The sequence below is a fragment of the Pongo pygmaeus genome, chromosome 7 (assembly GCF_028885625.2).
Source record: "Pongo pygmaeus isolate AG05252 chromosome 7, NHGRI_mPonPyg2-v2.0_pri, whole genome shotgun sequence".
Taxonomy (NCBI): Eukaryota; Metazoa; Chordata; class Mammalia; order Primates; family Hominidae; genus Pongo; species Pongo pygmaeus.
In genome coordinates, this window is record NC_072380.2 from 58,589,972 (window position 1) to 58,606,160 (window position 16,189).

At 36.7% G+C, this 16,189-nt stretch overlaps 1 pseudogene; it reads right to left on the minus strand.

Moving 5' to 3' along the window:
• Positions 1–652: 652 nt before the first annotated feature.
• On the minus strand, positions 653–2,899 carry LOC129042291 (mitogen-activated protein kinase 6-like; annotated as a pseudogene).
• Positions 2,900–16,189: the final 13,290 nt, after the last annotated feature.

Here is a 16,189-nt window from a genome sequence, read left to right on the forward strand (position 1 = left end):
CAAATAAATTTTTAAAACTAAGTTAATTTTTATAATTAAATACAGAAAATATACTGATTTGCTAAAATAAATAAGATGTGATGTATTAACACTTCACAGGAATGCAGAACTTTTATAAACAACAAATGAGCCTTATTAAGAATAGTTTACTACAATAAACGCTGGCTAAATAGAATTGCATACTGTGAAGCACTGTGGGTGGTATATGTGTTGCCGCATACTCTTGTTACCTTGAGGTAGATAACACATGTGTGCCAAACTCGGCATTCATTTTCTGTTGCTGCTAGTATCATGTGTTTTAAGAAATGTGTATAATATGAAAAACTTGAAAATACTCATGAATGAAAAATGTCTTAGGAAAAAATAGATATTTTCCTGCAATTATGCAGAGTCTCACTGTGTAAATTTCAAGGCAAGATTTGTTTCCTGTAAAACAGATCACTGTTCTATGAAAGAATGTTCTTTACTTGTCTTAGTGCATTCCTTTTGTCTCCTACATTGCATTATTTTGCTCTATTCTTTATTTTTGTGTGCAAGTGGCATGCCAGTTAAAATGAAAACTATCTCACCTATAGAAAAAGAGAGTCTGGATTTTAAAACCAAGAACTAATAAAAGCCTTACTAAATGACACCACCGGATTCAAGTAAAAAATGACTTAAACACTAGTAATAAAAAAAGACAAACCCATTTCATGAAGAATTCAAAGATAAATGTCTGCTGAATGTTTTAGCTCAGATGTTTCAGAATGCTGCTGTATGTTTGATGAGGAATTTGAGGGGAAGATTTCCTAGCAGAAGGTGTTCCTGTGGCCTGTATTGACTTAAGTGGTGACCCAAATGTACTGTGAAACTGCGGGATGCCTAGGGACTCGAGCTGCTTGTTAGAGAGGAACTCCCCACTGTTGTTCAGAAATCCTTCCTCATTTCCTCTCTCTCCAAGCTTCCCATCCTCTACTGGCTCAGTTTCTAGCATTTCAGGATCTTCTTTCCTGCTAAAGAACCTGTTCAAGTAACTGGTGTAAGTGTTTTCCTTCTCAACTTGTTCATCTTTCCTTCCCTCACAAAACTGATTTATGAGAAAACAGTCCTCCCCACCACTCACAAACTGGCTGTCCCAAGAAGATTGGTACAAGGCTTCTAATTGAGCCAGAATTTGCTATTCCTTTTTCCTGTTTTTCTTGGCTTACTGACTTTGGTATCAAACTTTTCAATTCTAGTTGGGACACTGAGCTATTCAAGTCATTTATCAACAACATCAGTAAGCTCATGTTGGAAACTAAGTTGAACAGTTCCTGCAATAAAAGAATCAAAGTCAAACCCCTGATTCTTTTCTCTTTCTTTTCCAGCCAGTTGCTATGATGCTTCCTCTAGTGCTATCTAGGCTTTAACCAATCCATACCTTTCACATTTTGATGTGCCTTTCTTATCAGATTTTTCTTTGCTTTGTTCTTTCCAATTGGAAAGATCTATAATAAGCCTGGGTTCATAGTAATGGTTAACTTCACTCTCTCTCCAAACTAAGTTATCTAAATATGATGATGACGTCGTTTTGTAGTTACAAGTATGGCTACACTCCAGATCACAATATTTGTTTTCATGATGATCCTTGGTACTGCCAAGGCTCAGTAGAATAATTGGTATCAAAAGTAAGGTCCTCCAGATACTTTTCCCGATCTCCATCCAAATATTTTTGGGGATCAATTTGTACTTCTTTTTCATCAGTGACATCAGACAGAGCTCTTGGATCAAGCTGAACTTCATCAATATCAAAGTTGTTATGTATAGGCCAATCATACTCTGAAAACTGACAATCATGGTACCTTTCCCAGTTATAAATGTAACTGTGAGTTTTATCCATAAGCAAAATATTATCAACTTCATCTTCAATATGAAAAGGATGGCTTGAAATTGGCTCATCCATTGGAAAAGAGTATATGCTCATGTAAGAATGGGAGAGAGCTTCTTCTGCTGTTAACCAGTCCATGGAGCTAAATGTAAAAATTTGTTCCAGGAAATCCAGTGCTTCTCAACTAATTCCTGGAAACACCTGAGTTAAAGGTTTGTGTGGCTCAGTCATGTCATTTCTAATGTAAACTGGAATTACACTGAGAAGCTCCTGATGATCTTCAATGTGCAACAGGAATCGATCATAAAATCAGCTGCATCTGTTCAAGTTCATGTGCACCTGCAAAACGGATTTTACCAGTCAGCATTTCAGCAAAGATGCAGCCTGCAGCCCACATGTCAATGGCTTTAGTATAATCATTAGGAGAAAGTAAAAGACGTGGAGATCTGTACCATTTAGTAACCAGTCCTTCAGAAAGATGACCCTTACGGGAATAATGAGTATTCATGATCCATGCAAGACCAAAGTCACATATCTTCAGCACCAAGTCTTCAGTGTTAATGAAAAGATTCGCTGGTTTGAGATCTCTGTGCAGTACATTTGCAGAGTGAATATACTTGAGCCCCCGTAGCAGCTGATACATGAAAAGCCTGGCATGCTCTTCCAGTAAAGTGCCCTGCTCCAGCACATTAGCTAAGTCTGTCTCCACATACTCCTGAGCAATGTAAACCCTGTTCGGCTCTGTAAGAGAGCCCACATTGTCTGTTTCCTGTGGGACCAAGAATTTCAAACACTTTCACAGTGTTATCATGGTCAAGTCTTCTAATAATTTTGATTTTACGTACAGCATGTTTGACACTCTGGGGTTTGGTAAGGACCATTTTCTTGATGGCCACTCTTTTGTCACAGTCATTGTCTACAGCAGAAAAAAACCAAGCCATTGCCTCCACAACCCAATGGTTTTAAGACCATATACCTAGAACCCACATCAAAAACATGAATGTTCATGAGACTTTCAAATTTCTCTGCCATTTTGAAACCCTTACTCTTGCCTTTTCCTTTAGAATTGTTGAACTTGTGTAAACAAGGAAGAAAATTGGCATCAGAAGGAAAGATCTTTCAAAAAGGGAGAAGAAAAATAATTATGGTTCCACAGCAAGATGGTTTATTGATGTTCACTGCATATGTCAAACAGGCCTGTTGAGTTACCCTTAGACTTAAAGCTCATAAAGCTCTACTCATATCGAGAATTAAAAAGATTGCAGTACTCATAGTTCAAGAAAGGGGCAGCAACTCTGCAGACATTTAAAGAAAACACTCAAGAAACTCAAACGGAATGAAATGACATATTATGCACTCAGATTACTGTACTAAATGATATAACATTTAACAAACATGTGAATAAATATGCACACAACAGTCTTCTATGCACATTCTCATCACAGTACAGATACATTCAGTGTTGGACTAGTCCTGAGCAGCATTGTTCTAAGGTGCTGGCAAGCACTATTTCTGTTTTGCTTCTTTTCTTCCTTTGTTGCTATATATTTCAACAGGAAGCCCTGGCAGCTGTTGGTTAACAGAAGATGTCTTCTGTTAGTGATCAGGTGGCTCTAGCTCACCACAATCACAATCAAAGCTACTGTCCATCTTACTCTGATACAACGGGACTTTTCCAACTCCTCAAGAGAGTGTGGGGCCCACGGACAGCCCCCAGTGTCGGCTTAGGTCTCCAGCTGTCCTGGCAGCAGCAGCATCTCTGAGGCTCTTGCTTTGCCACAGTCACCGCCATGTAACCCTGACCCATGAGAGCCAAGGGACCAAGTTTAAATTGTGGAATCCTCCTCCTCTCCTAGGGTCTGCAATATTCAGTGTTTTATTTATTTATTTATTTATTTTTGGAGACAGAGTCTTGCTCTGTCGCCCAAGCTGGAGTGCAGTGGCGTGATCACAGCTCACTACAACCTCTTTCTCCCAGGTTCAAGTTACTCTCCTGCCTCAGGCTCTGCAGTAGCTAGGATTACAGGCACCCACCACCACACTCAGCTAATTTTTGTATTTTTAATAATGAAGAGGTTTCACCATGTTGGCCAGGCTGGTTTCGAACTCCTGACCTCAGATGATCCACCCACCTTGGCCTCCCAAAGTGCTAGGATTACAGGTGTGAGCCACTGTGCCTGGCCTAATATTCAGTGTTTTAAATTGCTGAACAAATCAACTCCAAAATACCAGGGGCTTACTAACAGAGCTTTGTGGTACGTGTGGCAATCTCATGTGGCTGTGCAAATGGGTGTGCAGTTATCCTACCCAATGATTCTGGAACCTGAGTTTCTTCCTTCCCATACTTTGCTGCTTCCTAGGGCCTCCTCAACCTCTGCATCCACCTACCAGAAGACTAAAGAGAGTAGGGGAGGCACAACCACTTCTTGAAATCTGGGTGGGACACTCCTAATCATTCTTAACTAGTCATATTTGCTGGAACTAACCACATGGCCAGATGCAGATGCGATGGAGAGGCAGCGGGTGGAAGGGGGGATTTAAGCAGAAGCAATTAAAATCAAAGCAAGCAGGCATAAAAGTGCCTTGTATATTCCAAGAATGGAGACTTGTCTGCTTGTCTCCAAAATTACGTGTAGAAAGAAAGGGATAGGGACTGGAGTCAAAAGATAACGTAAAACTAAAGTGTGAGGAACTTGAAAAGTGGATGGGGTCTGAAATTTTGGGGGTCTGTAATTTTTTTCTTGAGACAGGGTACTGCTCTGTGGCCCAAGCTGGAGTGCAGTGTGGCAAACACAGCTCATTGCAGTCTCAGCCTCCTGGGCTCCAGCGATCCTCACTCCTTAGCCTCTTGAGTAGCTAGGACTGCAATTACACGCCACTGTGTCTGGCTAATTTTAAATTTTTTTTGTGGAGACAGGCTCTCAATCTGTCACCCAGGCTGGAATGAAGTGGTGCAATCATGCCTTACTGTAGCCTCGACCTCCCAGGCTCAAGTGATCTTCCCACCTCAGCCTCCAGAGTAACTGGGACTACAGTTGGTGCCACCACAAGCCTGGCTAATTTTGAAATTTTCAGTTTGTAGAAATGGGGTCTCCCTATGTTCCCCATGCTGGTCTTCAACTATTGGACTCAAAGGATCTTCCTGCCTCACCCACCCAAAGTGCTGGGAATACACGCATGAGCCACCGCACCCAGCCTGGCTCTGTATTTTAAACGACAGTGTTTATTTCTAGCCCCATGGAAGATTGGAATCACGAAAGCCTAGATGGGGCTTGGAGAAATGCATAGTTTCCAGAGTGAAGCTCTTCATTGGCACAATAGTTACCTGCATATTTATTAAATGCTTGAAGCAGGAGAAAGACACTTAGGTTCTCCACGTCCTGAACACTGGCTTGTGCAGCATCAAGACACCCAGCCCAGAGAATGGAGATCTAGAACAGAACATGGACTGTAACAGCTAAACCTGGATGTTCCATCATCAGACCTCTCTCTAGATCTTTGGAAAATGCATACATTTGCATATGATCTTTGGAAATAACATTTTCATCTCATCCACACAGCTTTCCTTCCCACGTTTTTACCTATTACAAATAATTAATCTATTGGGCACCACAAACCTATTTCAAAACCTTTTTCTTGGGATATATTTTACTTCTAGATTGAAACACAAAAGTTTAGTTATGTTACAATAAAAATGTGTTGGGTTTATCTACGAGCTAAAGCATCACTGGAACATGACCAGTGTATATATTAGAGGATTTGTGGCAAATAAATGCAGTTATTACTTTAAGTGTCAAGCATTTATTGCTATTCATATGTTTTGTTCATTAGAAAGCCAATGATGAACATGACACTACATTTTTATGTAGTCTTTGTTCTCTTTAGAAAAAAGTTATAAAAATAGTGAGAATGAAGCTGCATAACTAAGAAATAAAATAATTTGATAACCAGGTAGTGTTGCTTTAAATATAATCTAGAATATAATGGACTCTTACACACAAAAATATTATTAATGATACTTTATTTTCTAGCATGGCATAATATAATAAAAAGGAGTTTTTAACTACTTTTATTTTGTTGTTGGATAATTGGATAATTAGTATTAGTGATAATAATAATTCAGTTTTTTTCATTTATCTTGTCAGCAATAAAAAATAATGAAAAAAAAAGTTGGAACTTGCTTCCTGGCACTGAAAACATTGAAAGGCCTGTCCTACAGAGTTATTTGCAGTGGAACAGCACAAGGATTCCTGCAGGGATAAATGAATATTGAAATATTTTCCCTTGATATTTCAGATTCTCATGGATGATAAAAATGCCTTCAAAGAATGAGCAGAAAAGCTACATAAATTGAATTATAATAGCTAAGTAAAATATCAGATTAATTAGAAAATCCCCCATTGTTTCATGAAAATAAAAAATATATTTTTTTTATTCCTTGGGTAATTGCAATAAATAATACCCTCAATGTCAAATCTTAGGAGATTGACAGCAAATTTAGAAGAGAATCTCAAAGTCATTTTATTTATACAAAGAAAACATTTATAAATATAAATTGAAACAGTCTGACTGCAATGCAGCATACCCAACCATATTGTTTGCAGTATTAGAGTACAAATGACAGGGTTCTTCATTTCCAAATGAAATGTAAGGTTCACTTTACACATTTTCTCTTTAGAGAACACAGAGAAAGATTCAGCTCTCTCCCTGGGCAGCAAATGAACCAATATTGTAATGCCTGCTATTGGTATTTTTAAAGTGTTCTGCAAATTGAGGGCATTAAAGGGCCATTTGTAAGTAATAGAACATTTCCAAAACTACAAAATGAGAACATTATTTCTTCTGTAATGCTTATTAACTTTCTGTATAGTTAGAAAAGTTTTAGAAATATTATTCCTCCACAAATAGGGAAAAAATGCACAAGTTTATTCAGTGTGCCATTATTGGAAAAAAAAAAAAAAAAGACCAGGGAACACAATTAATGCCCATCAACCTAGAACACATCCACAAGTGGAATATTTTTCAACTAAACACACACACACACACACACACACAGAGAGAGAGAGAGAATAAAAAGTCACCAGGATATATTTGTAAGTGATCAAAGCAAGGGGTACAGGATATTGTATATATTGTGTAAAAAAAGAATAAATAAGAATATATCCAAACACTAGACATATATCTGGATATCAACTAGGAACTAATGAAAATGATGGGTAACAACAGGGTAGATGATTTTGGAGTAGAAGCAAGACTTGTATATTTTAAAATGATAGTTTTTATCTTTTATTTTAAATATACAAAATTAAAGACAACGGAAACAACTGTTAGAATTGAAAACATTAACAAGAAAAATAGAATATTTTTAGAGACTAAATTAGCATGACCAAATTAGACACCCAAGATGAGAAGCCAGCTAGGGAACTGATAGGGAGATGTGTGGGGCTACAATCTCATCTCTAATTTAGAACTTATCCCCACCATCATGGTATTGAAAACTGCAATAGATATTCTGTCTTCACATAATATTTCACTTGATACTTTTCCCTGGAACTGAGCTGGCAGGCTAGTCCTTAAATTTTTCTCGTATGTACTTTAAAAAAGTTGGTGCAGTTTAGTTTTTATGGTGAGATGGCTGAAAAAACAGTTCACTGTGTCCCACAGATTGTTCATAAGCTGTGATGAGGCCAACTGACAATTAATGTTCTGATTGCTTTATTCATAATGCACAGAGCTCGTCAAAGGGGTCAATGAAAAGAAGATAAACAGAAACTGATTACAGCACAAATCAAGTGTGTAAATAAACATCATAATCTCATTTTGACATCCAGGGTTTGTAGGCAGTTCAGCAACCCTCAGTCATGCCCCAAGCAGGTGACCATCTTGCACTGGTGGACAACCCAGCAGATGCCTGGTCAATGGACGCTCCAATCATGCCTCTTCCAGGCCCTGAGAACTACACCTCTTTCAGATCAGATTCAAAAGTCTCTGGCCTGGCATGCCAGGTTCTTAGTATTCTCATTCTGCTTTTCTCTCCAGCTTGCTGAAATCATTCTATCTATATCTCTACCTCTATCTATTATCTATCTATCTATCTCATATCCTGTTCTATACTTCCTCTATTCTAAATGCCATGCCCATATTTTCCTATGCTTCCACCTTTTTTTTTAACCACTGAAGATCTATCATTTCTGCCCTCTTTTTGTCTTAATAAAACTACCTCTTATTGATTTCATAATGAAAACTTCCCACAATTTATCTGTCCCTCTATCCCTTTTTGGTTATACAATTCGCTTTATAGTGTTAGAACATCTCAACATTTTCCTAAGATGATTTATGTATTTAAAAGTTATTTCCCCAGACTTTTTTTTTTTTTTTTTTTTTTTTGAGGTGGAGTTTTGCTCTCATTGCCCAGGCTGGAGTACAATGGAGCGATCTTGGCTTACTACAAACTACGCCTCCCCAGTTCAAGAGTTTCTCCAGCCTCAGTCTCCAGAGTAGCTGGGATTACAGGCACCCGACACCACGCCCAGCTAATTTTTGTATTTTTAGTAGAAACAGGGTTTCGCCATGTTGGCCAAGCTGGTCTTGAATTTCTGACCTCAGGTAATCTGCCCACCTCAGCCTCCCAAAGTGCTGGGATTACAGGCGTGAGCCACAATGCCCGGCCTTCCCCAAATTATTATAAAAGTTTTAAAAATCTCTCTTTTTCTATTTTCTAATACCTTCCAGAATTGGAGAGTTAGAAGATGTTATTGACTTAATGAAGCACCAGAGTAGTTTTTTCAACACGTCCAGTTGAAAATCTATATTAATATAAAAATCTGATGCTATTGATATCTCCATTAATTAAATTTAGAAAAACATGTACTTTTAAAATTACGTGAAAGATTATTTAAACTGATATAATTTCCCCAAAGTGGGGGAAACCTTTGATATCTATCTAATTATCTGCTACTAAGAGAAACTATAAAATTAAAACAAATAAAACATTTTATTATCTAAATATTTGAAAGGAATATTCTCATTTTATTTGAAGCAACATTTTGTTTTTCTTCCAATGAACTACAGAGTTGCTGGGTTTGCAAGCTATGCAAATTAGGAGGTTTAAAGAAGTATCATTTCCACTAATTCCCTCCCTATATAGATGGAAAACAGAAACTGACGTCTAAGATTCTATACTTAGAAGTGTATTCATGGCCAAGTGTGGTGGCCCACGTCTGTAATCCCAACACTTTGGGAGGCTGAGGCGGGTGGATCACCTGAGGTCAGGAGTTCGAGACCAGACTGGCCAACATGGTGAAACCCCATCTCTACTAAAAATACAAAAACTAGCCGGGCGTGGTGACACATGCCTGTAGTCCCAGCTACACAGGAGGCTGAGGCTGGGGCAGGAGAATCACTTGAACCTGGGAGGCAGAGATTGCAGTGAGCCGAGATCGTGCCATTGCACTCCAGCCTGGGTGACAGAGCGAGACTCCAACTAAAAAAAAAAAAAAGAAAAAAAAGAAGTGTATTCATTTGACCAAATCTTTTTCTATTAAAATGTGTATGATAAACATTCATTTAAATGTGCTGAACATTCCGTAAGATGATGTATGAACTTAGAAAACCCTAGTAGTCAGTGCAAGATTATGTAAGTCAGCTCAATGCCTGAAGGGAAAGATGGCGTTGGAGGGAGTATGTGGTCACTTAGTGGCCAGGAGGAAGTGCATATCCAAGATGAACAACTGCACAGAAGATGCAGAACTCTCCTATGCCAAGACAAATTGCCAACTACTCATATTCTGCCTGACACAGAGAAAATATATTTCCAGGATATTTATGAATGAAGAGATTCAGATAATTGTGTTTTAAATATTCATCTGGCAACACATTAAAATCATGAAGATACCTTGCTGCTTATTTAAAATATTCAGATATGGAATGACAGTCAAACTGTTTTCTCTCCATTCTGAAGGACACAGCAAGAATGTTTGTGAATGGACATGACTTCTCTATTTAAGCCCTTTCTGGTTGCAGTGGCTGCACTTCAGCCTTTTCAAATTTGTCTTGTCAGTATGGCAATACAGATCAAACTACCCTTTCACAGCAGCTGCTCTTAGTAGCTGGCACCACTCACTAGCCATTTTGCAACAAAACATCACATAGTCAGGAAAAGCTAAATCCAACTGGATGATCAATACACATGATACTGGAAAAAAAACAAATCAATGTTTGCTTTATCAGATTTCTGCTTTGTACTTACAAATGGATTTTTCAATCCCAACAGTATGAGAGGTCATCTAATTTAATTAATAGAAACTAATATAGCCTCTAATGAAAAAAATCAGAAAACAGGAGACTTGTCAATAATTTATTTTACTTTCAATAGAAACATAAGGAAGATAAGTAAAATTTTAAGTAGCAAGTTGTGTGATAAGTATTTAAGTAATAATTCAATGCTACAGTTTTATAACCATATTATACACCCTGCATCCTTTAATACACATTGAAGATTGCTCGCTGACTTTCTATAAGATCAGCAGACAGACAACAAAAAATAAAATTAAATATGGATAGCACTGCTGTTATATCCCATAGAAATAAATAAAATAGGCTCAGTTTTAAAAGTTCTATGGATTTCTATGTCTTGTTATTTGTTTTTTTCTTTTCTTCCATGATAGTATAAATAGTCACTTCTAAGGGGGTGGGGTGGGATGGGGTGGTAATTAAAATAACTTTAGATTTTAATATAAAGTTTAATTTATATATTTGTTAAACCAAAAATCTCTACTTGAAGTTTTGGTCACATCAAGAAAATAGTGGGAAATGGCTTATGTATTTCTTGATATAAAATGAATAAATAATAACATAAATTACTGAAATTTTAAATTTTTAAGATTTAGCTACTTATGATGTATTACATAGTAATAGAAAATACTATTTAGTCATAATATAATTTTTTATTTTGTTCACCAAACAATTATAGATAGAAGCTCAATAAAATAATAATATCTGCCACAAAAGACTAATTGAAAATTTGGCAATTATGAATATTCTTATGTAGATATTTGTAAACATGTTTTATTTGTCTTAGGGAAATATCTAAAATTGGAATTGTGGGGTCTTGAGGTAAGTATAATTTTAGCTGTTTAATATAACTTATTTTGCAAAGTAGTTCTATTATTTTCCACTTCCACCAACAATATATGAGTGCTTCGGTTGCTCTACACTCTTGCCCACGTTCAGTGTTATTGGTTTTTTCCGTTTCTTCTATATCTGCTAGAGGCTTTAATTTACACTTCCCTGAATACAAGTGATATTGAGAACACTTTATGTAGATATTGTCCATTTATACTCTTTCTTTGAAATGACTGCTAAGATCTTTCATATGAGGTAATTTGTACTTTTATTATTCGTTATAGAAATTCTTAATAAATATCGGATTTATAAAGATGTCAACCTTTTGTTATGGATTGCTTTGTAAATATTTTCTCCAAGTCTTTTACTTGTACATTTTATTCAATAGGGTAGTTTTTTAATTAACAGAAGTTGTTTATTTTAATGGACTCTATCAAATGTCATGATTATTTCTTTCTATACCATAAAAAACCTTTGACACAGGGACAAAAGCTTATTTCTCTTTTCTCTTCTGAAAGCTGTATTGTTTTAGTTTCTACATTTATTTGTATCAATGAACATTTCTTTTGAAACAAAATGTCACTCTGTTGCCCAGGCTGGAGTGCAGTGGCTCAATCACAGTTCTCTGCAACCTCTACTTCCCAGGCTCAAGCGATCCTCCCACATCAGCACCCCAAGCAGCTCTGACTACAGGTAAGTGCCACCATGCCCAGCTTAATTTTGTATTTTTTGTAGAGACGAGGTCTCGCTATGTTGCCCAGGCTGATCTCAAACTCCTGGGCTCACGTGGGGATGCCAAAGTGTTAGGATTACAGATGTGAGCCACCACTCCTGGCTTATTTCAAACTAATTTTTGAGCATAGTGTAAAATAGGGTTAAGTTTTACTTTTTTTTTTTCTATATGGATATGTATTTATTTTAGCACCCTTTGTTGAAAAACATTTTTATTTCCCAGTTACCTTTGACATGATTAAATTCCAAGGACCCTCAGATCTTTAGGGATGGAATAAATGGCTGGTAGCATTGCTCTCAAAAGTGTCTTGAACTTCATGGAGCTTATGTTGATAAAGTTTATGTTTTTTATTTCATCCTTTTTAAATTTAATTTTTCCATGAAATTTTTGAAGTCCCCTCATATCTTGATTATATGATGCTCTAAAAACAAAGACAAGATTGATATTTTTTTTTTCTTCATAGCATCTGGCTCAGGACTTCACAGTTTTAACAAGTGTTCATTGAATGGTATTCCTTGGGCTTATTACTATCAGCTTTAGTTTGCAAATTGTGATAAGAGCTAAATGTTTCCTTCTAAGTAAAATGAAGGTGGGATGGCAGGTTTTACCAGTTAAGGGTGCATGAACCAAATGGAAACAAAAGGATAAACATGAACTGTGAGTTGATTAACTTATTCCGTTATGTTATATTCTTATATTTATTAAATTAATACGCAACAGAGTATTTTACCTATGAAATTAGCAGTTTTACTCTTGTCACTTAATCCTCTAGGTATGGTTTGAGGGTCCTTGCCAAAATTCATGTCAAAACCTTAATTCCCAGTGCAGCAATGCTGGAAAGTGGAAATTTCAAAAGGTGGGACTGAAGGGAGATGTGCGGTGTTGGGTCATGGGGACTCCACCTTCATAGGTGGCTTAGTGCCATGGTAACGGTAGTGAGTGAGTTCTCACTCTTGAAGCTGAGTTCTTGTGGGAATGAATTCACTTCTGAGAAAGCAGGTTGTTATTGAGCAAGGTTGCCTCTGGTGTCTTGCTCCTTTTGCATACCTGTTTCTGTGTTCACTTGCACTTCTCCACCATGTTGTGATGCAGCATGAAGCCCTCACAAGAAGCTGACCAAATGCCAGCACCATGCTCTTTGGACCTCCCCACCTCCAGAATCGTGAGCCAAATAAACCTCTTTTCTTTATACTTACCCAGTCCCAGGTATTCTGTTAACAGCAACACAAAATGGAACAAGACAAACTTTATTATAGGAAATGACATTTAAAGTTAATCCATATCTTTTAAAATATTTATCCTGATGGTATATTTTTTTACCACCCTTGAATGCATAAACTTTCTAGGAAAACCATTCAGTCATTCATTTGTTTATTGCTTCATCATCAATTTAACATTGTAATGTCTCTGGAGATATAAAGAAGAACAAGACACGTTTCATACAAGCAAGGGACTGAGAGCAAACCAGAAAAGGAAGATAAATAAAGATCTAATTATAAAACAATGCAAACATGCCCTAATGAAGACATTGAAAAGGACTGGCAGAAGGTAAAGGAAGAAAATCATAGAAATGATATCATGGGAAAAAAGGAATATTTTGAAGGTTAACAGTACTGAACAGCATAAAATAATCCTGAGAAATCAAGCACTGAATGATATAAAATATGTTAAGAGGGTTTAGCATATGAAGGTTATTTGTCATTTGCAAGTCACTTGCAGAAGATGATTGGATTAAAACCTCAGTTGCAATGTGGTGGGGTGTTTTTAGTTGGAGGTGACACCAGGTAGCCAGGACATGCAGATAATTTGATTAAATAAGCTTATTCTTGAAAGTGAGTGGAGAGCCAGAGTAATAACTAGATGCACAGAGCTCATACTTTTTTTTTTGCTTCATTGTTGGTTTTTAAAATTTAAACAATGATAGGAAGGAGCCTGTGGCGAGTGTGTGAAAATACAGTAGATGTTATCAATAAATGGAATAAGTTGAGAAGGCAGGAAGAGGCAGAGGCAGGAACCAGAGTCAAGAAAGAGGGATTAACCATGTAGAAAAGAAACACTTCCTTTTTTTTTTTTTTTTTTTTTTTTTTGAGGTGGAGTCTCACTCTCTCCCAGGCTGGAGTGCAGTGGTGCAAACTCAGCTCACTGCAATCTCCACTTCCTGGGTTCATCTGCTTCAGCCTCCCAAGTAGCTGGGACTACAGGTGCAACACCACACCCTGCTAAGTTTTTTTGTAGTTTTAGTATAGATGGGGTCTCATCATATTAGCCAAGCTGGTCTCAAACTCCTGGCCTCAAGTGATCTACCTACCTCAGCTTCCTACAGTGCTGGGACTGCAGGCATGAGAAGAAACACTTCTGATGAACAATGATGGAAGGTGAAAGGGAAGCTGCACATCCAGGCAAGACTTTATACTTCATGACAGGACAACAGAAGAGGTTCCATTCCAATACTATTTTTTTCTAAGAAGTAGGCAGCAAGGAATCACAAAATTACTTGATTTGACAAACTATCATGTTATCTTCCATTTCAACATTCTCAACTAAAAGACAGGAATGTGAATGGTTGATCTGTCTCCATCAGAGATATTAAATGTATGTGTACATTTTTATTAATGTAGTACTTAACATGGAGGTTACATGATATTATCAGAGAAGATATCAGCCTGAGTATTTCCAAGTTTGAAATAGTATGTCATTTCTTAGATATGCATCCAATGATTGATGATAAATTCTCTCACTTCAACCACCACCACTGTCAGCACCCCAAGCCTATCACCACCACCACTAAACATCTTTTTAGCAGTAGTGTGTATTAGCCATTGTTTCAAGCATTTTATGTATACAGTATAATGTCTTTCAACCATCCTACCTATCCTTAAATGTAGGTCATGTTAACATTTCTATTATAAAGTTGAGGAAACCAAAACAGAGACTTCAAATAACTTACCAAATGTCACACAGTAAGTGAGAGGCAGATCCAGGATTCTACCCAGACAATCCAACAGTGGAACCCCGATGTTAACCGCTTATGCTGTACTAATGTGTAGCTGTGTCAAATTCACTCCACATTCATACAGGTTACCTGAAACTCAAGTGGCTAAATGTCATAGAAAGAGGCATTTAGAGAAGAGCAGACCCACTGTGTCCTATCCTGATGGATGTACAGAAAGTAAGAGAGCCAGGATGAAAATCTGGTTATCAAATTTAAATGTTTTTAAACACCTAGTGCTACATAAGTAAGTGATTGTTGATGTTTATCCCATATATTGTAAATTAAAAAATAAACATTTTCTTTTGAAATCGTCACATTCAAGCTTTCAGGAGTACCTTGATATTATGCTTATTTTATAATTTAGTAAGAAATATTTCTCTGATGTTATTAACTGTTTGCACATACACACTTTGACCAGATCCTATTTCAATCTTTATCTTTCAAGGTCAATTCATAATTTTGTGTACTACAATATGGAAAACTGCTTTCTTAATTATAGAAGTTTTCATTGACATTTCATTTAAACATTTCATATGGGGAACTTACAAAGCTATTAATAATATTACTTGGGTGTCATACAGAACAAGTAATTTTTATCTTTTCAAAGCTAGTTCTACTCTGGTTTGGAGTAACAACAAAGACACACCCAACTTGACAAATCTGGAAGAATGTGAACTTCTTGATCTAGTACAGTTAGATCATAGAATATTTGTTATAAAGTTTGACTTGTTGTCAGGATAAGAAACAGAGTCTAATTTTGGCTCCATAAAGACATGCCGCCTTTTGGATCTATGTACTCAGCTAGCAAACAAAAACCTGAGCCGCGCATTCCTCTAGCTGAAGGGTATATTAAGGTTCTCTAGAAGGACAGAACTAATAGGATATATATATTCTGTATAGATCCTATATATATATATTCTATATAGATCCTATATATATCCTATATAGATCACATATATATATAATCATATGATATATGATATATAGGATATATAATATAAATAGGATATTATATAATACATATCCTATATATAATAGCATATATAATATCCGATTATATATAGGATATATAATATTCTATTTTATATATTCTATTATATATATCCTATATATGTATCTCCTATTATATATATGTGTGTGTGTGTATATATATAAAGGGGAGTTTATTAAGTATTAGCTCACATGATCACAAGGTCCCACAATAAGTTGTCTGCAAGCTGAGGAGCAAACAGAGCCAGTTTGAGCCCCAAACCTAAAGATCTTGGAGTTTGGTGTTCAAGGGCAGGAAGTGTCCAGCACAGGAGAAAGATGTAGGCTGGGAGGCTAGCCCAATCTAGTTTTTTTTTTTAATGTTTTTCTGTCTGCTTTATATTCTAGCCACACTAGCTGCTGATTAGATGGTGCTCACCCAGATTAAGGGTGAGTCTGCCTTTCCCAGCCCACTGACTCAAATGTTAATCTTTTTCGCCAACACCCTCACAGACACACCCAGGAT